Source organism: Eucyclogobius newberryi, unplaced genomic scaffold (assembly GCF_026437365.1).
Source record: "Eucyclogobius newberryi isolate DKJ021-1_F unplaced genomic scaffold, fEucNew1.0.hap1 SCAF_11, whole genome shotgun sequence".
Classification (NCBI taxonomy): Eukaryota; Metazoa; Chordata; class Actinopteri; order Gobiiformes; family Gobiidae; genus Eucyclogobius; species Eucyclogobius newberryi.
The window spans coordinates 11,913,380-11,936,039 of NW_027315735.1; the positions used below are offsets into that span (position 1 = coordinate 11,913,380).

Genomic DNA, 22,660 nt, shown 5'->3' on the forward strand with positions numbered 1-22,660 from the left:
GGCCTCATTAGTCATCCCTGTCAAGGCGTTGCTGAATAATCTCATGTGTTATAAACATCTTGGACTTAGGCTAAAATGCTATGCTGCACCTTACCACCCAAGTACGCTTGTAGTTTGGGAATTTTGTTCACTGAAAATTGCCAGAAAACCTTTTTGATTCTGAAAATAGAGCTTATTTGAGCGTTTCTTCTATAACGTAACACAGCGCCATCGGAACCTTTTCTTGTGCGTGTGTATGGGTTGTAGCCTTTTTTTCCTGCCGCCAAAAGTAGGAGGAGTTTTGAGGCCAAAGCGCATGCTTCTAAAGTTCAGAGGGATGGCAATGTCAACCAAGAGTCCGCAGTTGAATACTTATTTACTTTGCAAAGATCGATCGATCGATCGAAAGAAATCAAAAGCCATAGGCTTAAAAATGGGGCACTGGCAAAGTAAACAAAATCCCATCACACACTTGAGCAGAAGAAGCCATTACTCTCAGGATTTAAATCTACGTGGGAGACCCCGAAAGAACTCTTTGGCCTCATTAGTCATCCCTGTCAAGGCGTTGCTGAATAATCTCATGTGTTATAAACATCTTGGACTTAGGCTAAAATGCTATGCTGCTCCTTACCACCCAAGTACGCTTGTAGTTTGGGAATTTTGTTCACTGACAATTGCCAGAAAACCTTTTTGATTCTGAAAATAGAGCTTATTTGAGCGTTTCTTCTATAACGTAACACAGCGCCATCGGAACCTTTTCTTGTGCGTGTGTATGGGTTGTAGCCTTTTTTTCCTGCCGCCAAAAGTAGGAGGAGTTTTGAGGCCAAAGCGCATGCTTCTAAAGTTCAGAGGGATGGCAATGTCAACCAAGAGTCCGCAGTTGAATACTTATTTACTTTGCAAAGATCGATCGATCGATCGAAAGAAATCAAAAGCCATAGGCTTAAAAATGGGGCACTGGCAAAGTAAACAAAATCCCATCACACACTTGAGCAGAAGAAGCCATTACTCTCAGGATTTAAATCTACGTAGGGAGACCCCAAAAGAACTCTTTGGCCTCATTAGTCATCCCTGTCAAGGCGTTGCTGAATAATCTCATGTGTTATAAACATCTTGGACTTAGGCTAAAATGCTATGCTGCACCTTACCACCCAAGTACGCTTGTAGTTTGGGAATTTTGTTCACTGACAATTGCCAGAAAACCTTTTTGATTCTGAAAATAGAGCTTATTTGAGCGTTTCTTCTATAACGTAACACAGCGCCATCGGAACCTTTTCTTGTGCGTGTGTATGGGTTGTAGCCTTTTTTTCCTGCCGCCAAAAGTAGGAGGAGTTTTGAGGCCAAAGCGCATGCTTCTAAAGTTCAGAGGGATGGCAATGTCAACCAAGAGTCCGCAGTTGAATACTTATTTACTTTGCAAAGATCGATCGATCGATCGAAAGAAATCAAAAGCCATAGGCTTAAAAATGGGGCACTGGCAAAGTAAACAAAATCCCATCACACACTTGAGCAGAAGAAGCCATTACTCTCAGGATTTAAATCTACGTGGGGAGACCCCAAAAGAACTCTTTGGCCTCATTAGTCATCCCTGTCAAGGCGTTGCTGAATAATCTCATGTGTTATAAACATCTTGGACTTAGGCTAAAATGCTATGCTGCACCTTACCACCCAAGTACGCTTGTAGTTTGGGAATTTTGTTCACTGACAATTGCCAGAAAACCTTTTTGATTCTGAAAATAGAGCTTATTTGAGCGTTTCTTCTATAACGTAACACAGCGCCATCGGAACCTTTTCTTGTGCGTGTGTATGGGTTGTAGCCTTTTTTTCCTGCCGCCAAAAGTAGGAGGAGTTTTGAGGCCAAAGCGCATGCTTCTAAAGTTCAGAGGGATGGCAATGTCAACCAAGAGTCCGCAGTTGAATACTTATTTACTTTGCAAAGATCGATCGATCGATCGAAAGAAATCAAAAGCCATAGGCTTAAAAATGGGGCACTGGCAAAGTAAACAAAATCCCATCACACACTTGAGCAGAAGAAGCCATTACTCTCAGGATTTAAATCTACGTGGGAGACCCCGAAAGAACTCTTTGGCCTCATTAGTCATCCCTGTCAAGGCGTTGCTGAATAATCTCATGTGTTATAAACATCTTGGACTTAGGCTAAAATGCTATGCTGCTCCTTACCACCCAAGTACGCTTGTAGTTTGGGAATTTTGTTCACTGACAATTGCCAGAAAACCTTTTTGATTCTGAAAATAGAGCTTATTTGAGCGTTTCTTCTATAACGTAACACAGCGCCATCGGAACCTTTTCTTGTGCGTGTGTATGGGTTGTAGCCTTTTTTTCCTGCCGCCAAAAGTAGGAGGAGTTTTGAGGCCAAAGCGCATGCTTCTAAAGTTCAGAGGGATGGCAATGTCAACCAAGAGTCCGCAGTTGAATACTTATTTACTTTGCAAAGATCGATCGATCGATCGAAAGAAATCAAAAGCCATAGGCTTAAAAATGGGGCACTGGCAAAGTAAACAAAATCCCATCACACACTTGAGCAGAAGAAGCCATTACTCTCAGGATTTAAATCTACGTGGGGAGACCCCAAAAGAACTCTTTGGCCTCATTAGTCATCCCTGTCAAGGCGTTGCTGAATAATCTCATGTGTTATAAACATCTTGGACTTAGGCTAAAATGCTATGCTGCACCTTACCACCCAAGTACGCTTGTAGTTTGGGAATTTTGTTCACTGAAAATTGCCAGAAAACCTTTTTGATTCTGAAAATAGAGCTTATTTGAGCGTTTCTTCTATAACGTAACACAGCGCCATCGGAACCTTTTCTTGTGCGTGTGTATGGGTTGTAGCCTTTTTTTCCTGCCGCCAAAAGTAGGAGGAGTTTTGAGGCCAAAGCGCATGCTTCTAAAGTTCAGAGGGATGGCAATGTCAACCAAGAGTCCGCAGTTGAATACTTATTTACTTTGCAAAGATCGATCGATCGATCGAAAGAAATCAAAAGCCATAGGCTTAAAAATGGGGCACTGGCAAAGTAAACAAAATCCCATCACACACTTGAGCAGAAGAAGCCATTACTCTCAGGATTTAAATCTACGTGGGAGACCCCGAAAGAACTCTTTGGCCTCATTAGTCATCCCTGTCAAGGCGTTGCTGAATAATCTCATGTGTTATAAACATCTTGGACTTAGGCTAAAATGCTATGCTGCTCCTTACCACCCAAGTACGCTTGTAGTTTGGGAATTTTGTTCACTGACAATTGCCAGAAAACCTTTTTGATTCTGAAAATAGAGCTTATTTGAGCGTTTCTTCTATAACGTAACACAGCGCCATCGGAACCTTTTCTTGTGCGTGTGTATGGGTTGTAGCCTTTTTTTCCTGCCGCCAAAAGTAGGAGGAGTTTTGAGGCCAAAGCGCATGCTTCTAAAGTTCAGAGGGATGGCAATGTCAACCAAGAGTCCGCAGTTGAATACTTATTTACTTTGCAAAGATCGATCGATCGATCGAAAGAAATCAAAAGCCATAGGCTTAAAAATGGGGCACTGGCAAAGTAAACAAAATCCCATCACACACTTGAGCAGAAGAAGCCATTACTCTCAGGATTTAAATCTACGTAGGGAGACCCCAAAAGAACTCTTTGGCCTCATTAGTCATCCCTGTCAAGGCGTTGCTGAATAATCTCATGTGTTATAAACATCTTGGACTTAGGCTAAAATGCTATGCTGCACCTTACCACCCAAGTACGCTTGTAGTTTGGGAATTTTGTTCACTGACAATTGCCAGAAAACCTTTTTGATTCTGAAAATAGAGCTTATTTGAGCGTTTCTTCTATAACGTAACACAGCGCCATCGGAACCTTTTCTTGTGCGTGTGTATGGGTTGTAGCCTTTTTTTCCTGCCGCCAAAAGTAGGAGGAGTTTTGAGGCCAAAGCGCATGCTTCTAAAGTTCAGAGGGATGGCAATGTCAACCAAGAGTCCGCAGTTGAATACTTATTTACTTTGCAAAGATCGATCGATCGATCGAAAGAAATCAAAAGCCATAGGCTTAAAAATGGGGCACTGGCAAAGTAAACAAAATCCCATCACACACTTGAGCAGAAGAAGCCATTACTCTCAGGATTTAAATCTACGTGGGGAGACCCCAAAAGAACTCTTTGGCCTCATTAGTCATCCCTGTCAAGGCGTTGCTGAATAATCTCATGTGTTATAAACATCTTGGACTTAGGCTAAAATGCTATGCTGCACCTTACCACCCAAGTACGCTTGTAGTTTGGGAATTTTGTTCACTGAAAATTGCCAGAAAACCTTTTTGATTCTGAAAATAGAGCTTATTTGAGCGTTTCTTCTATAACGTAACACAGCGCCATCGGAACCTTTTCTTGTGCGTGTGTATGGGTTGTAGCCTTTTTTTCCTGCCGCCAAAAGTAGGAGGAGTTTTGAGGCCAAAGCGCATGCTTCTAAAGTTCAGAGGGATGGCAATGTCAACCAAGAGTCCGCAGTTGAATACTTATTTACTTTGCAAAGATCGATCGATCGATCGAAAGAAATCAAAAGCCATAGGCTTAAAAATGGGGCACTGGCAAAGTAAACAAAATCCCATCACACACTTGAGCAGAAGAAGCCATTACTCTCAGGATTTAAATCTACGTGGGGAGACCCCGAAAGAACTCTTTGGCCTCATTAGTCATCCCTGTCAAGGCGTTGCTGAATAATCTCATGTGTTATAAACATCTTGGACTTAGGCTAAAATGCTATGCTGCACCTTACCACCCAAGTACGCTTGTAGTTTGGGAATTTTGTTCACTGAAAATTGCCAGAAAACCTTTTTGATTCTGAAAATAGAGCTTATTTGAGCGTTTCTTCTATAACGTAACACAGCGCCATCGGAACCTTTTCTTGTGCGTGTGTATGGGTTGTAGCCTTTTTTTCCTGCCGCCAAAAGTAGGAGGAGTTTTGAGGCCAAAGCGCATGCTTCTAAAGTTCAGAGGGATGGCAATGTCAACCAAGAGTCCGCAGTTGAATACTTATTTACTTTGCAAAGATCGATCGATCGATCGAAAGAAATCAAAAGCCATAGGCTTAAAAATGGGGCACTGGCAAAGTAAACAAAATCCCATCACACACTTGAGCAGAAGAAGCCATTACTCTCAGGATTTAAATCTACGTGGGAGACCCCGAAAGAACTCTTTGGCCTCATTAGTCATCCCTGTCAAGGCGTTGCTGAATAATCTCATGTGTTATAAACATCTTGGACTTAGGCTAAAATGCTATGCTGCTCCTTACCACCCAAGTACGCTTGTAGTTTGGGAATTTTGTTCACTGACAATTGCCAGAAAACCTTTTTGATTCTGAAAATAGAGCTTATTTGAGCGTTTCTTCTATAACGTAACACAGCGCCATCGGAACCTTTTCTTGTGCGTGTGTATGGGTTGTAGCCTTTTTTTCCTGCCGCCAAAAGTAGGAGGAGTTTTGAGGCCAAAGCGCATGCTTCTAAAGTTCAGAGGGATGGCAATGTCAACCAAGAGTCCGCAGTTGAATACTTATTTACTTTGCAAAGATCGATCGATCGATCGAAAGAAATCAAAAGCCATAGGCTTAAAAATGGGGCACTGGCAAAGTAAACAAAATCCCATCACACACTTGAGCAGAAGAAGCCATTACTCTCAGGATTTAAATCTACGTGGGGAGACCCCAAAAGAACTCTTTGGCCTCATTAGTCATCCCTGTCAAGGCGTTGCTGAATAATCTCATGTGTTATAAACATCTTGGACTTAGGCTAAAATGCTATGCTGCACCTTACCACCCAAGTACGCTTGTAGTTTGGGAATTTTGTTCACTGACAATTGCCAGAAAACCTTTTTGATTCTGAAAATAGAGCTTATTTGAGCGTTTCTTCTATAACGTAAGACAGCGCCATCGGAACCTTTTCTTGTGCGTGTGTATGGGTTGTAGCCTTTTTTTCCTGCCGCCAAAAGTAGGAGGAGTTTTGAGGCCAAAGCGCATGCTTCTAAAGTTCAGAGGGATGGCAATGTCAACCAAGAGTCCGCAGTTGAATACTTATTTACTTTGCAAAGATCGATCGATCGATCGAAAGAAATCAAAAGCCATAGGCTTAAAAATGGGGCACTGGCAAAGTAAACAAAATCCCATCACACACTTGAGCAGAAGAAGCCATTACTCTCAGGATTTAAATCTACGTGGGGAGACCCCAAAAGAACTCTTTGGCCTCATTAGTCATCCCTGTCAAGGCGTTGCTGAATAATCTCATGTGTTATAAACATCTTGGACTTAGGCTAAAATGCTATGCTGCACCTTACCACCCAAGTACGCTTGTAGTTTGGGAATTTTGTTCACTGAAAATTGCCAGAAAACCTTTTTGATTCTGAAAATAGAGCTTATTTGAGCGTTTCTTCTATAACGTAACACAGCGCCATCGGAACCTTTTCTTGTGCGTGTGTATGGGTTGTAGCCTTTTTTTCCTGCCGCCAAAAGTAGGAGGAGTTTTGAGGCCAAAGCGCATGCTTCTAAAGTTCAGAGGGATGGCAATGTCAACCAAGAGTCCGCAGTTGAATACTTATTTACTTTGCAAAGATCGATCGATCGATCGAAAGAAATCAAAAGCCATAGGCTTAAAAATGGGGCACTGGCAAAGTAAACAAAATCCCATCACACACTTGAGCAGAAGAAGCCATTACTCTCAGGATTTAAATCTACGTGGGAGACCCCGAAAGAACTCTTTGGCCTCATTAGTCATCCCTGTCAAGGCGTTGCTGAATAATCTCATGTGTTATAAACATCTTGGACTTAGGCTAAAATGCTATGCTGCTCCTTACCACCCAAGTACGCTTGTAGTTTGGGAATTTTGTTCACTGACAATTGCCAGAAAACCTTTTTGATTCTGAAAATAGAGCTTATTTGAGCGTTTCTTCTATAACGTAACACAGCGCCATCGGAACCTTTTCTTGTGCGTGTGTATGGGTTGTAGCCTTTTTTTCCTGCCGCCAAAAGTAGGAGGAGTTTTGAGGCCAAAGCGCATGCTTCTAAAGTTCAGAGGGATGGCAATGTCAACCAAGAGTCCGCAGTTGAATACTTATTTACTTTGCAAAGATCGATCGATCGATCGAAAGAAATCAAAAGCCATAGGCTTAAAAATGGGGCACTGGCAAAGTAAACAAAATCCCATCACACACTTGAGCAGAAGAAGCCATTACTCTCAGGATTTAAATCTACGTGGGGAGACCCCAAAAGAACTCTTTGGCCTCATTAGTCATCCCTGTCAAGGCGTTGCTGAATAATCTCATGTGTTATAAACATCTTGGACTTAGGCTAAAATGCTATGCTGCTCCTTACCACCCAAGTACGCTTGTAGTTTGGGAATTTTGTTCACTGACAATTGCCAGAAAACCTTTTTGATTCTGAAAATAGAGCTTATTTGAGCGTTTCTTCTATAACGTAACACAGCGCCATCGGAACCTTTTCTTGTGCGTGTGTATGGGTTGTAGCCTTTTTTTCCTGCCGCCAAAAGTAGGAGGAGTTTTGAGGCCAAAGCGCATGCTTCTAAAGTTCAGAGGGATGGCAATGTCAACCAAGAGTCCGCAGTTGAATACTTATTTACTTTGCAAAGATCGATCGATCGATCGAAAGAAATCAAAAGCCATAGGCTTAAAAATGGGGCACTGGCAAAGTAAACAAAATCCCATCACACACTTGAGCAGAAGAAGCCATTACTCTCAGGATTTAAATCTACGTGGGGAGACCCCAAAAGAACTCTTTGGCCTCATTAGTCATCCCTGTCAAGGCGTTGCTGAATAATCTCATGTGTTATAAACATCTTGGACTTAGGCTAAAATGCTATGCTGCACCTTACCACCCAAGTACGCTTGTAGTTTGGGAATTTTGTTCACTGACAATTGCCAGAAAACCTTTTTGATTCTGAAAATAGAGCTTATTTGAGCGTTTCTTCTATAACGTAACACAGCGCCATCGGAACCTTTTCTTGTGCGTGTGTATGGGTTGTAGCCTTTTTTTCCTGCCGCCAAAAGTAGGAGGAGTTTTGAGGCCAAAGCGCATGCTTCTAAAGTTCAGAGGGATGGCAATGTCAACCAAGAGTCCGCAGTTGAATACTTATTTACTTTGCAAAGATCGATCGATCGATCGAAAGAAATCAAAAGCCATAGGCTTAAAAATGGGGCACTGGCAAAGTAAACAAAATCCCATCACACACTTGAGCAGAAGAAGCCATTACTCTCAGGATTTAAATCTACGTGGGGAGACCCCAAAAGAACTCTTTGGCCTCATTAGTCATCCCTGTCAAGGCGTTGCTGAATAATCTCATGTGTTATAAACATCTTGGACTTAGGCTAAAATGCTATGCTGCTCCTTACCACCCAAGTACGCTTGTAGTTTGGGAATTTTGTTCACTGACAATTGCCAGAAAACCTTTTTGATTCTGAAAATAGAGCTTATTTGAGCGTTTCTTCTATAACGTAACACATTGCCATCGGAACCTTTTCTTGTGCGTGTGTATGGGTTGTAGCCTTTTTTTCCTGCCGCCAAAAGTAGGAGGAGTTTTGAGGCCAAAGCGCATGCTTCTAAAGTTCAGAGGGATGGCAATGTCAACCAAGAGTCCGCAGTTGAATACTTATTTACTTTGCAAAGATCGATCGATCGATCGAAAGAAATCAAAAGCCATAGGCTTAAAAATGGGGCACTGGCAAAGTAAACAAAATCCCATCACACACTTGAGCAGAAGAAGCCATTACTCTCAGGATTTAAATCTACGTGGGGAGACCCCAAAAGAACTCTTTGGCCTCATTAGTCATCCCTGTCAAGGCGTTGCTGAATAATCTCATGTGTTATTAACATCTTGGACTTAGGCTAAAATGCTATGCTGCACCTTACCACCCAAGTAAGCTTGTAGTTTGGGAATTTTGTTCACTGACAATTGCCAGAAAACCTTTTTGATTCTGAAAATAGAGCTTATTTGAGTGTTTCTTCTATAACGTAACACAGCGCCATCGGACCGGACCACTCGGGCTGCCTCTGTGGCGCAACGGTAGCGCGTCTGACTCCAGATCAGAAAGTTGCGTGTTCAACTTCACGTCAGTGTCATGTACTTTGTTGATTCTTGTTATAGTGGGTGAACAGCATTCACTCATTCATGTTATGGGGCTGTTTCATACCTGTCACTCCGCAATCATGCGATCTGCCAATAGGATTAGTTCAAATGCTCTAATACTCAACTGTTTGACAGTTTGGCCATTGCCCTCTGAGAGCTTTAGTTGTGAATGAAACTGCATATACACATGTATAACTCAAAAGTACTGCATGCGATGGCCGGGAATCGAACCCGGGTCAACTGCTTGGAAGGCAGCTATGCTTACCACTATACCACCATCGCAAGGACACATGCTTTCGCAGTGCCGTGTCGCAAATCTGCGCCTGTAATTGATATCTAAAGTTCCATGCACACGGAACATGGTTTGAAGATAATTACTATCATAGAAACGCCTTTTTTTGCACGGTTTCGCTGGTCGCATTTCTTGTCCAACTGAGCAACAGGTAGCGTGGCCGAGTGGTCTAAGGCGCTGGATTTAGGTTCCAGTCTCTTCGGAGACGTGAGTTTAAATCCCACCGCTGCCAGTTCGCATGCCGAACGTCAAGAGCAGGGCTGTGTGATGTCTGTCGGCAGCGCTTCCGTTTGAGTTTAGCTTTCATAAAATACATATTCTAAATCTGGCCCTGGTCAAAAGTCAACCAGGGATTCTTTACTTCCGCCAAATGGCCTGCCAGCAGGGGCCCGTACGGGAACAACATGAACCACGTTGTTGGCAGTATTCGAACCTGCGCGGGAAATTCCCAATGGATTTCTACCACTCGGCCACAACAACTCATTAGCTGCTTACGGGAACCTTTTCTTGTGCGTGTGTATGGGTTGTAGCCTTTTTTTCCTGCCGCCAAAAGTAGGAGGAGTTTTGAGGCCAAAGCGCATGCTTCTGAAGTTCAGAGGGATGGCAATGTCAATCAAGAGTCCGCAGTTGAATACTTATTTACTTTGCAAAGATAGATTGATCGATCGATCGAAAGAAATCAAAAGCCATAGGCTTAAAAATGGGGCACTGGCAAAGTAAACAAAATCCCATCACACACTTGAGCAGAAGAAGCCATTACTCTCAGGATTTAAATCTACGTGGGGAGACCCCAAAAGAACTCTTTGGCCTCATCAGTCATCCCTGTCAAGGCGTTGCTGAATAATCTCATGTGTTATAAACATCTTGGACTTAGGCTAAAATGCTATGCTGCACCTTACCACCCAAGTACGCTTGTAGTTAAGGAATTTTGTTCACTGACAATTGCCAGAAAACCTTTTTGATTCTGAAAATAGAGCTTATTTGAGCGTTTCTTCTATAACGTAACACAGCGCCATCGGAACCTTTTCTTGTGCGTGTGTATGGGTTGTAGCCTTTTTTTCCTGCCGCCAAAAGTAGGAGGAGTTTTGAGGCCAAAGCGCATGCTTCTAAAGTTCAGAGGGATGGCGATGTCAACCAAGAGTCCGCAGTTGAATACTTATTTACTTTGCAAAGATCGATCGATCGATCGAAAGAAATCAAAAGCCATAGGCTTAAAAATGGGGCACTGGCAAAGTAAACAAAATCCCATCACACACTTGAGCAGAAGAAGCCATTACTCTCAGGATTTAAATCTACGTGGGGAGACCCCAAAAGAACTCTTTGGCCTCATTAGTCATCCCTGTCAAGGCGTTGCTGAATAATCTCATGTGTTATAAACATCTTGGACTTAGGCTAAAATGCTATGCTGCTCCTTACCACCCAAGTACGCTTGTAGTTTGGGAATTTTGTTCACTGACAATTGCCAGAAAACCTTTTTGATTCTGAAAATAGAGCTTATTTGAGCGTTTCTTCTATAACGTAACACATTGCCATCGGAACCTTTTCTTGTGCGTGTGTATGGGTTGTAGCCTTTTTTTCCTGCCGCCAAAAGTAGGAGGAGTTTTGAGGCCAAAGCGCATGCTTCTAAAGTTCAGAGGGATGGCAATGTCAACCAAGAGTCCGCAGTTGAATACTTATTTACTTTGCAAAGATCGATCGATCGATCGAAAGAAATCAAAAGCCATAGGCTTAAAAATGGGGCACTGGCAAAGTAAACAAAATCCCATCACACACTTGAGCAGAAGAAGCCATTACTCTCAGGATTTAAATCTACGTGGGGAGACCCCAAAAGAACTCTTTGGCCTCATTAGTCATCCCTGTCAAGGCGTTGCTGAATAATCTCATGTGTTATTAACATCTTGGACTTAGGCTAAAATGCTATGCTGCACCTTACCACCCAAGTACGCTTGTAGTTTGGGAATTTTGTTCACTGACAATTGCCAGAAAACCTTTTTGATTCTGAAAAAAGAGCTTATTTGAGCGTTTCTTCTATAACGTAACACAGCGCCATCGGAACCTTTTCTTGTGCGTGTGTATGGGTTGTAGCCTTTTTTTCCTGCCGCCAAAAGTAGGAGGAGTTTTGAGGCCAAAGCGCATGCTTCTAAAGTTCAGAGGGATGGCAATGTCAACCAAGAGTCCGCAGTTGAATACTTATTTACTTTGCAAAGATCGATCGATCGATCGAAAGAAATCAAAAGCCATAGGCTTAAAAATGGGGCACTGGCAAAGTAAACAAAATCCCATCACACACTTGAGCAGAAGAAGCCATTACTCTCAGGATTTAAATCTACGTGGGGAGACCCCAAAAGAACTCTTTGGCCTCATTAGTCATCCCTGTCAAGGCGTTGCTGAATAATCTCATGTGTTATTAACATCTTGGACTTAGGCTAAAATGCTATGCTGCACCTTACCACCCAAGTAAGCTTGTAGTTTGGGAATTTTGTTCACTGACAATTGCCAGAAAACCTTTTTGATTCTGAAAATAGAGCTTATTTGAGTGTTTCTTCTATAACGTAACACAGCGCCATCGGACCGGACCACTCGGGCTGCCTCTGTGGCGCAACGGTAGCGCGTCTGACTCCAGATCAGAAAGTTGCGTGTTCAACTTCACGTCAGTGTCATGTACTTTGTTGATTCTTGTTATAGTGGGTGAACAGCATTCACTCATTCATGTTATGGGGCTGTTTCATACCTGTCACTCCGCAATCATGCGATCTGCCAATAGGATTAGTTCAAATGCTCTAATACTCAACTGTTTGACAGTTTGGCCATTGCCCTCTGAGAGCTTTAGTTGTGAATGAAACTGCATATACACATGTATAACTCAAAAGTACTGCATGCGATGGCCGGGAATCGAACCCGGGTCAACTGCTTGGAAGGCAGCTATGCTTACCACTATACCACCATCGCAAGGACACATGCTTTCGCAGTGCCGTGTCCCAAATCGGCGCCTGTAATTGATATCTAAAGTTCCATGCACACGGAACATGGTTTGAAGATAATTACTATCATAGAAACGCCTTTTTTTGCACGGTTTCGCTGGTCGCATTTCTTGTCCAACTGAGCAACAGGTAGCGTGGCCGAGTGGTCTAAGGCGCTGGATTTAGGTTCCAGTCTCTTCGGAGACGTGAGTTTAAATCCCACCGCTGCCAGTTCGCATGCCGAACGTCAAGAGCAGGGCTGTGTGATGTCTGTCGGCAGCGCTTCCGTTTGAGTTTAGCTTTCATAAAATACATATTCTAAATCTGGCCCTGGTCAAAAGTCAACCAGGGATTCTTTACTTCCGCCAAATGGCCTGCCAGCAGGGGCCCGTACGGGAACAACATGAACCACGTTGTTGGCAGTATTCGAACCTGCGCGGGAAATTCCCAATGGATTTCTACCACTCGGCCACAACAACTCATTAGCTGCTTACGGGAACCTTTTCTTGTGCGTGTGTATGGGTTGTAGCCTTTTTTTCCTGCCGCCAAAAGTAGGAGGAGTTTTGAGGCCAAAGCGCATGCTTCTGAAGTTCAGAGGGATGGCAATGTCAATCAAGAGTCCGCAGTTGAATACTTATTTACTTTGCAAAGATCGATCGATCGATCGATCGAAAGAAATCAAAAGCCATAGGCTTAAAAATGGGGCACTGGCAAAGTAAACAAAATCCCATCACACACTTGAGCAGAAGAAGCCATTACTCTCAGGATTTAAATCTACGTGGGGAGACCCCAAAAGAACTCTTTGGCCTCATTAGTCATCCCTGTCAAGGCGTTGCTGAATAATCTCATGTGTTATAAACATCTTGGACTTAGGCTAAAATGCTATGCTGCACCTTACCACCCAAGTACGCTTGTAGTTTGGGAATTTTGTTCACTGACAATTGCCAGAAAACCTTTTTGATTCTGAAAATAGAGCTTATTTGAGCGTTTCTTCTATAACGTAACACAGCGCCATCGGAACCTTTTCTTGTGCGTGTGTATGGGTTGTAGCCTTTTTTTCCTGCCGCCAAAAGTAGGAGGAGTTTTGAGGCCAAAGCGCATGCTTCTAAAGTTGAGAGGGATGGCAATGTCAACCAAGAGTCCGCAGTCGAATACTTATTTACTTTGCAAAGATCGATCGATCGATCGAAAGAAATCAAAAGCCATAGGCTTAAAAATGGGGCACTGGCAAAGTAAACAAAATCCCATCACACACTTGAGCAGAAGAAGCCATTACTCTCAGGATTTAAATCTACGTGGGGAGACCCCAAAAGAACTCTTTGGCCTCATTAGTCATCCCTGTCAAGGCGTTGCTGAATAATCTCATGTGTTATAAACATCTTGGACTTAGGCTAAAATGCTATGCTGCACCTTACCACCCAAGTACGCTTGTAGTTTGGGAATTTTGTTCACTGACAATTGCCAGAAAACCTTTTTGATTCTGAAAATAGAGCTTATTTGAGTGTTTCTTCTATAACGTAACACAGCGCCATCGGACCGGACCACTCGGGCTGCCTCTGTGGCGCAACGGTAGCGCGTCTGACTCCAGATCAGAAAGTTGCGTGTTCAACTTCACGTCAGTGTCATGTACTTTGTTGATTCTTGTTATAGTGGGTGAACAGCATTCACTCATTCATGTTATGGGGCTGTTTCATACCTGTCACTCCGCAATCATGCGATCTGCCAATAGGATTAGTTCAAATGCTCTAATACTCAACTGTTTGACAGTTTGGCCATTGCCCTCTGAGAGCTTTAGTTGTGAATGAAACTGCATATACACATGTATAACTCAAAAGTACTGCATGCGATGGCCGGGAATCGAACCCGGGTCAACTGCTTGGAAGGCAGCTATGCTTACCACTATACCACCATCGCAAGGACACATGCTTTCGCAGTGCCGTGTCGCAAATCGGCGCCTGTAATTGATATCTAAAGTTCCATGCACACGGAACATGGTTTGAAGATAATTACTATCATAGAAACGCCTTTTTTTGCACGGTTTCGCTGGTCGCATTTCTTGTCCAACTGAGCAACAGGTAGCGTGGCCGAGTGGTCTAAGGCGCTGGATTTAGGTTCCAGTCTCTTCGGAGACGTGAGTTTAAATCCCACCGCTGCCAGTTCGCATGCCGAACGTCAAGAGCAGGGCTGTGTGATGTCTGTCGGCAGCGCTTCCGTTTGAGTTTAGCTTTCATAAAATACATATTCTAAATCTGGCCCTGGTCAAAAGTCAACCAGGGATTCTTTACTTCCGCCAAATGGCCTGCCAGCAGGGGCCCGTACGGGAACAACATGAACCACGTTGTTGGCAGTATTCGAACCTGCGCGGGAAATTCCCAATGGATTTCTACCACTCGGCCACAACAACTCATTAGCTGCTTACGGGAACCTTTTCTTGTGCGTGTGTATGGGTTGTAGCCTTTTTTTCCTGCCGCCAAAAGTAGGAGGAGTTTTGAGGCCAAAGCGCATGCTTCTGAAGTTCAGAGGGATGGCAATGTCAATCAAGAGTCCGCAGTTGAATACTTATTTACTTTGCAAAGATCGATCGATCGATCGATCGAAAGAAATCAAAAGCCATAGGCTTAAAAATGGGGCACTGGCAAAGTAAACAAAATCCCATCACACACTTGAGCAGAAGAAGCCATTACTCTCAGGATTTAAATCTACGTGGGGAGACCCCAAAAGAACTCTTTGGCCTCATTAGTCATCCCTGTCAAGGCGTTGCTGAATAATCTCATGTGTTATAAACATCTTGGACTTAGGCTAAAATGCTATGCTGCACCTTACCACCCAAGTACGCTTGTAGTTTGGGAATTTTGTTCACTGACAATTGCCAGAAAACCTTTTTGATTCTGAAAATAGAGCTTATTTGAGCGTTTCTTCTATAACGTAACACAGCGCCATCGGAACCTTTTCTTGTGCGTGTGTATGGGTTGTAGCCTTTTTTTCCTGCCGCCAAAAGTAGGAGGAGTTTTGAGGCCAAAGCGCATGCTTCTAAAGTTCAGAGGGATGGCAATGTCAACCAAGAGTCCGCAGTTGAATACTTATTTACTTTGCAAAGATCGATCGATCGATCGAAAGAAATCAAAAGCCATAGGCTTAAAAATGGGGCACTGGCAAAGTAAACAAAATCCCATCACACACTTGAGCAGAAGAAGCCATTACTCTCAGGATTTAAATCTACGTGGGGAGACCCCAAAAGAACTCTTTGGCCTCATTAGTCATCCCTGTCAAGGCGTTGCTGAATAATCTCATGTGTTATAAACATCTTGGACTTAGGCTAAAATGCTATGCTGCTCCTTACCACCCAAGTACGCTTGTAGTTTGGGAATTTTGTTCACTGACAATTGCCAGAAAACCTTTTTGATTCTGAAAATAGAGCTTATTTGAGCGTTTCTTCTATAACGTAACACAGCGCCATCGGAACCTTTTCTTGTGCGTGTGTATGGGTTGTAGCCTTTTTTTCCTGCCGCCAAAAGTAGGAGGAGTTTTGAGGCCAAAGCGCATGCTTCTAAAGTTCAGAGGGATGGCAATGTCAACCAAGAGTCCGCAGTTGAATACTTATTTACTTTGCAAAGATCGATCGATCGATCAAAAGAAATCAAAAGCCATAGGCTTAAAAATGGGGCACTGGCAAAGTAAACAAAATCCCATCACACACTTGAGCAGAAGAAGCCATTACTCTCAGGATTTAAATCTACGTGGGAGACCCCAAAAGAACTCTTTGGCCTCATTAGTCATCCCTGTCAAGGCGTTGCTGAATAATCTCATGTGTTATAAACATCTTGGACTTAGGCTAAAATGCTATGCTGCACCTTACCACCCAAGTACGCTTGTAGTTTGGGAATTTTGTTCACTGACAATTGCCAGAAAACCTTTTTGATTCTGAAAATAGAGCTTATTTGAGCGTTTCTTCTATAACGTAACACAGCGCCATCGGAACCTTTTCTTGTGCGTGTGTATGGGTTGTAGCCTTTTTTTCCTGCCGCCAAAAGTAGGAGGAGTTTTGAGGCCAAAGCGCATGCTTCTAAAGTTCAGAGGGATGGCAATGTCAACCAAGAGTCCGCAGTTGAATACTTATTTACTTTGCAAAGATCGATCGATCGATCGAAAGAAATCAAAAGCCATAGGCTTAAAAATGGGGCACTGGCAAAGTAAACAAAATCCCATCACACACTTGAGCAGAAGAAGCCATTACTCTCAGGATTTAAATCTACGTGGGGAGACCCCAAAAGAACTCTTTGGCCTCATTAGTCATCCCTGTCAAGGCGTTGCTGAATAATCTCATGTGTTATTAACATCTTGGACTTAGGCTAAAATGCTATGCTGCACCTTACCACCCAAGTACGCTTGTAGTTTGGGAATTTTGTTCACTGACAATTGCCAGAAAACCTTTTTGATTCTGAAAAAAGAGCTTATTTGAGCGTTTCTTCTATAACGTAACACAGCGCCATCGGAACCTTTTCTTGTGCGTGTGTATGGGTTGTAGCCTTTTTTTCCTGCCGCCAAAAGTAGGAGGAGTTTTGAGGCCAAAGCGCATGCTTCTAAAGTTCAGAGGGATGGCAATGTCAACCAAGAGTCCGCAGTTGAATACTTATTTACTTTGCAAAGATCGATCGATCGATCGAAAGAAATCAAAAGCCATAGGCTTAAAAATGGGGCACTGGCAAAGTAAACAAAATCCCATCACACACTTGAGCAGAAGAAGCCATTACTCTCAGGATTTAAATCTACATGGGGAGACCCCAAAAGAACTCTTTGGCCTCATTAGTCATCCCTGTCAAGGCGTTGCTGAATAATCTCATGTGTTATAAACATCTTGGACTTAGGCTAAAATGCTATGCTGCACCTTACCACCCAAGTACGCTTGTAGTTTGGGAATTTTGTTCACTGACAATTGCCAGAAAACCTTTTTGATTCTGAAAATAGAGCTTATTTGAGTGTTTCTTCTATAACGTAACACAGCGCCATCGGACCGGACCACTCGGGCTGCCTCTGTGGCGCAACGGTAGCGCGTCTGACTCCAGATGAGAAAGTTGCGTGTTCAACTTCACGTCAGCGTCATGTACTTTGTTGATTCTTGTTATAGTGGGTGAACAGCATTCACTCATTCATGTTATGGGGCTGTTTCATACCTGTCACTCCGCAATCATGCGATCTGCCAAGAGGATTAGTTCAAATGCTCTAATACTCAACTGTTTGACAGTTTGGCCATTGCCCTCTGAGAGCTTTAGTTGTGAATGAAACTGCATATACACATGTATAACTCAAAAGTACAGCATGCGATGGCCGGGAATCGAACCCGGGTCAACTGCTTGGAAGGCAGCTATGCTTACCACTATACCACCATCGCAAGGAGACATGCTTTCGCAGTGCCGTGTCGCAAATCGGCGCCTGTAATTGATATCTAAAGTTCCATGCACACGGAACATGGTTTGAAGATAATTACTATCATAGAAACGCCTTTTTTTGCACGGTTTCGCTGGTTGCATTTCTTGTCCAACTGAGCAACAGGTAGCGTGGCCGAGTGGTCTAAGGCGCTGGATTTAGGTTCCAGTCTCTTCGGAGACGTGAGTTTAAATCCCACCGCTGCCAGTTCGCATGCCGAACGTCAAGAGCAGGGCTGTGTGATGTCTGTCGGCAGCGCTTCCGTTTGAGTTTAGCTTTCATAAAATACATATTCTAAATCTGGCCAAAAGTCAACCAGGGATTCTTTACTTCCGCCAAATGGCCTGCCAGCAGGGGCCCGTACGGGAACAACATGAACCACGTTGTTGGCAGGATTCGAACCTGCGCTGGAAATTCCCAATGGATTTCTAGTCCATCGCCTTAACCACTCGGCCACAACAACTCATTAGCTGCTTACGGGAACCTTTTCTTGTGCGTGTGTATGGGTTGTAGCCTTTTTTTCCTGCCGCCAAAAGTAGGAGGAGTTTTGAGGCCAAAGCGCATGCTTCTGAAGTTCAGAGGGATGGCAATGTCAATCAAGAGTCCGCAGTTGAATACTTATTTACTTTGCAAAGATCGATCGATCGATCGAAAGAAATCAAAAGCCATAGGCTTAAAAATGGGGCACTGGCAAAGTAAACAAAATCCCATCACACACTTGAGCAGAAGAAGCCATTACTCTCAGGATTTAAATCTACGTGGGGAGACCCCAAAAGAACTCTTTGGCCTCATTAGTCATCCCTGTCAAGGCGTTGCTGAATAATCTCATGTGTTATAAACATCTTGGACTTAGGCTAAAATGCTATGCTGCACCTTACCACCCAAGTACGCTTGTAGTTTGGGAATTTTGTTCACTGACAATTGCCAGAAAACCTTTTTGATTCTGAAAATAGAGCTTATTTGAGAGTTTCTTCTATAACGTAACACAGCGCCATCGGAACCTTTTCTTGTGCGTGTGTATGGGTTGTAGCCTTTTTTTCCTGCCGCCAAAAGTAGGAGGAGTTTTGAGGCCAAAGCGCATGCTTCTAAAGTTCAGAGGGATGGCAATGTCAACCAAGAGTCCGCAGTTGAATACTTATTTACTTTGCAAAGATCGATCGATCGATCGAAAGAAATCAAAAGCCATAGGCTTAAAAATGGGGCACTGGCAAAGTAAACAAAATCCCATCACACACTTGAGCAGAAGAAGCCATTACTCTCAGGATTTAAATCTACATGGGGAGACCCCAAAAGAACTCTTTGGCCTCATTAGTCATCCCTGTCAAGGCGTTGCTGAATAATCTCATGTGTTATAAACATCTTGGACTTAGGCTAAAATGCTATGCTGCACCTTACCACCCAAGTACGCTTGTAGTTTGGGAATTTTGTTCACTGACAATTGCCAGAAAACCTTTTTGATTCTGAAAATAGAGCTTATTTGAGTGTTTCTTCTATAACGTAACACAGCGCCATCGGACCGGACCACTCTGGCTGCCTCTGTGGCGCAACGGTAGCGCGTCTGACTCCAGATGAGAAAGTTGCGTGTTCAACTTCACGTCAGCGTCATGTACTTTGTTGATTCTTGTTATAGTGGGTGAACAGCATTCACTCATTCATGTTATGGGGCTGTTTCATACCTGTCACTCCGCAATCATGCGATCTGCCAAGAGGATTAGTTCAAATGCTCTAATACTCAACTGTTTGACAGTTTGGCCATTGCCCTCTGAGAGCTTTAGTTGTGAATGAAACTGCATATACACATGTATAACTCAAAAGTACAGCATGCGATGGCCTGGAATCGAACCCGGGTCAACTGCTTGGAAGGCAGCTATGCTTACCACTATACCACCATCGCAAGGACACATGCTTTCGCAGTGCCGTGTCGCAAATCGGCGCCTGTAATTGATATCTAAAGTTCCATGCACACGGAACATGGTTTGAAGATAATTACTATCATAGAAACGCCTTTTTTTGCACGGTTTCGCTGGTCGCATTTCTTGTCCAACTGAGCAACAGGTAGCGTGGCCGAGTGGTCTAAGGCGCTGGATTTAGGTTCCAGTCTCTTCGGAGACGTGAGTTTAAATCCCACCGCTGCCAGTTCGCATGCCGAACGTCAAGAGCAGGGCTGTGTGATGTCTGTCGGCAGCGCTTCCGTTTGAGTTTAGCTTTCATAAAATACATATTCTAAATCTGGCCCTGGTCAAAAGCCAACCAGGGATTCTTTACTTCCGCCAAATGGCCTGCCAGCAGGGGCCCGTACGGGAACAACATGAACCACGTTGTTGGCAGGATTCGAACCTGCGCGGGAAATTCCCAATGGATTTCTAGTCCATCACCTTAACCACTCGGCCACAACAACTCATTAGCTGCTTACGGGAACCTTTTCTTGTGCGTGTGTATGGGTTGTAGCCTTTTTTTCCTGCCGCCAAAAGTAGGAGGAGTTTTGAGGCCAAAGCGCATGCTTCTGAAGTTCAGAGGGATGGCAATGTCAATCAAGAGTCCGCAGTTGAATACTTATTTACTTTGCAAAGATCGATCGATCGATCGAAAGAAATCAAAAGCCATAGGCTTAAAAATGGGGCACTGGCAAAGTAAACAAAATCCCATCACACACTTGAGCAGAAGAAGCCATTACTCTCAGGATTTAAATCTATGTGGGGAGACCCCAAAAGAACTCTTTGGCCTCATTAGTCATCCCTGTCAAGGCGTTGCTGAATAATCTCATGTGTTATAAACATCTTGGACTTAGGCTAAAATGCTATGCTGCACCTTACCACCCAAGTACGCTTGTAGTTTGGGAATTTTGTTCACTGACAATTGCCAGAAAACCTTTTTGATTCTGAAAATAGAGCTTATTTGAGAGTTTCTTCTATAACGTAACACAGCGCCATCGGAACCTTTTCTTGTGCGTGTGTATGGGTTGTAGCCTTTTTTTCCTGCCGCCAAAAGTAGGAGGAGTTTTGAGGCCAAAGCGCATGCTTCTAAAGTTCAGAGGGATGGCAATGTCAACCAAGAGTCCGCAGTTGAATACTTATTTACTTTGCAAAGATCGATCGATCGATCGAAAGAAATCAAAAGCCATAGGCTTAAAAATGGGGCACTGGCAAAGTAAACAAAATCCCATCACACACTTGAGCAGAAGAAGCCATTACTCTCAGGATTTAAATCTACGTGGGGAGACCCCAAAAGAACTCTTTGGCCTCATTAGTCATCCCTGTCAAGGCGTTGCTGAATAATCTCATGTGTTATTAACATCTTGGACTTAGGCTAAAATGCTATGCTGCACCTTACCACCCAAGTACGCTTGTAGTTTGGGAATTTTGTTCACTGACAATTGCCAGAAAACCTTTTTGATTCTGAAAAAAGAGCTTATTTGAGCCTTTCTTCTATAACGTAACACAGCGCCATCGGAACCTTTTCTTGTGCGTGTGTATGGGTTGTAGCCTTTTTTCCTGCCGCCAAAAGTAGGAGGAGTTTTGAGGCCAAAGCGCATGCTTCTAAAGTTCAGAGGGATGGCAATGTCAACCAAGAGTCCGCAGTTGAATACTTATTTACTTTGCAAAGATCGATCGATCGATCGAAAGAAATCAAAAGCCATAGGCTTAAAAATGGGGCACTGGCAAAGTAAACAAAATCCCATCACACACTTGAGCAGAAGAAGCCATTACTCTCAGGATTTAAATCTACATGGGGAGACCCCAAAAGAACTCTTTGGCCTCATTAGTCATCCCTGTCAAGGCGTTGCTGAATAATCTCATGTGTTATTAACATCTTGGACTTAGGCTAAAATGCTATGCTGCACCTTACCACCCAAGTACGCTTGTAGTTTGGGAATTTTGTTCACTGACAATTGCCAGAAAACCTTTTTGATTCTGAAAAAAGAGCTTATTTGAGCGTTTCTTCTATAACGTAACACAGCGCCATCGGAACCTTTTCTTGTGCGTGTGTATGGGTTGTAGCCTTTTTTTCCTGCCGCCAAAAGTAGGAGGAGTTTTGAGGCCAAAGCGCATGCTTCTAAAGTTCAGAGGGATGGCAATGTCAACCAAGAGTCCGCAGTTGAATACTTATTTACTTTGCAAAGATCGATCGATCGTTCGAAAGAAATCAAAAGCCATAGGCTTAAAAATGGGGCACTGGCAAAGTAAACGAAATCCCATCACACACTTGAGCAGAAGAAGCCATTACTCTCAGGATTTAAATCTACGTGGGGAGACCCCAAAAGAACTCTTTGGCCTCATTAGTCATCCCTGTCAAGGCGTTGCTGAATAATCTCATGTGTTATTAACATCTTGGACTTAGGCTAAAATGCTATGCTGCACCTTACCACCCAAGTACGCTTGTAGTTTGGGAATTTTGTTCACTGACAATTGCCAGAAAACCTTTTTGATTCTGAAAAAAGAGCTTATTTGAGCGTTTCTTCTATAACGTAACACAGCGCCATCGGAACCTTTTCTTGTGCGTGTGTATGGGTTGTAGCCTTTTTTTCCTGCCGCCAAAAGTAGGAGGAGTTTTGAGGCCAAAGCGCATGCTTCTAAAGTTCAGAGGGATGGCAATGTCAACCAAGAGTCCGCAGTTGAATACTTATTTACTTTGCAAAGATCGATCGATCGATCGAAAGAAATCAAAAGCCATAGGCTTAAAAATGGGGCACTGGCAAAGTAAACAAAATCCCATCACACACTTGAGCAGAAGAAGCCATTACTCTCAGGATTTAAATCTACATGGGGAGACCCCAAAAGAACTCTTTGGCCTCATTAGTCATCCCTGTCAAGGCGTTGCTGAATAATCTCATGTGTTATTAACATCTTGGACTTAGGCTAAAATGCTATGCTGCACCTTACCACCCAAGT

At 43.3% G+C, this 22,660-nt stretch overlaps 12 non-coding genes across 12 annotated transcripts; 5 read left to right on the top strand and 7 right to left on the bottom strand.

The window, feature by feature from the left end:
* Positions 1-9,305: 9,305 nt before the first annotated feature.
* trnag-ucc (transfer RNA glycine (anticodon UCC)) lies at positions 9,306-9,377 on the bottom strand. Its single transcript has one exon. It is a non-coding gene; the product is annotated as a tRNA-Gly (tRNA).
* A 160-nt stretch (positions 9,378-9,537) lies between these two features.
* On the top strand, positions 9,538-9,619 carry trnal-uag (transfer RNA leucine (anticodon UAG)). Its single transcript has one exon. It is a non-coding gene; the product is annotated as a tRNA-Leu (tRNA).
* Positions 9,620-12,264: 2,645 nt separating this feature from the next.
* trnag-ucc (transfer RNA glycine (anticodon UCC)) lies at positions 12,265-12,336 on the bottom strand. Its single transcript has one exon. It is a non-coding gene; the product is annotated as a tRNA-Gly (tRNA).
* Positions 12,337-12,496: 160 nt separating this feature from the next.
* trnal-uag (transfer RNA leucine (anticodon UAG)) lies at positions 12,497-12,578 on the top strand. Its single transcript has one exon. It is a non-coding gene; the product is annotated as a tRNA-Leu (tRNA).
* A 1,611-nt stretch (positions 12,579-14,189) lies between these two features.
* Positions 14,190-14,261, bottom strand: trnag-ucc (transfer RNA glycine (anticodon UCC)). Its single transcript has one exon. It is a non-coding gene; the product is annotated as a tRNA-Gly (tRNA).
* Positions 14,262-14,421: 160 nt separating this feature from the next.
* trnal-uag (transfer RNA leucine (anticodon UAG)) lies at positions 14,422-14,503 on the top strand. Its single transcript has one exon. It is a non-coding gene; the product is annotated as a tRNA-Leu (tRNA).
* Positions 14,504-17,664: 3,161 nt separating this feature from the next.
* Positions 17,665-17,736, bottom strand: trnag-ucc (transfer RNA glycine (anticodon UCC)). The gene has a single exon. It is a non-coding gene; the product is annotated as a tRNA-Gly (tRNA).
* A 160-nt stretch (positions 17,737-17,896) lies between these two features.
* Positions 17,897-17,978, top strand: trnal-uag (transfer RNA leucine (anticodon UAG)). Its single transcript has one exon. It is a non-coding gene; the product is annotated as a tRNA-Leu (tRNA).
* A 174-nt stretch (positions 17,979-18,152) lies between these two features.
* Positions 18,153-18,234, bottom strand: trnas-aga (transfer RNA serine (anticodon AGA)). Its single transcript has one exon. It is a non-coding gene; the product is annotated as a tRNA-Ser (tRNA).
* A 1,359-nt stretch (positions 18,235-19,593) lies between these two features.
* Positions 19,594-19,665, bottom strand: trnag-ucc (transfer RNA glycine (anticodon UCC)). Its single transcript has one exon. It is a non-coding gene; the product is annotated as a tRNA-Gly (tRNA).
* A 160-nt stretch (positions 19,666-19,825) lies between these two features.
* trnal-uag (transfer RNA leucine (anticodon UAG)) lies at positions 19,826-19,907 on the top strand. Its single transcript has one exon. It is a non-coding gene; the product is annotated as a tRNA-Leu (tRNA).
* A 180-nt stretch (positions 19,908-20,087) lies between these two features.
* Positions 20,088-20,169, bottom strand: trnas-aga (transfer RNA serine (anticodon AGA)). The gene has a single exon. It is a non-coding gene; the product is annotated as a tRNA-Ser (tRNA).
* Positions 20,170-22,660: the final 2,491 nt, after the last annotated feature.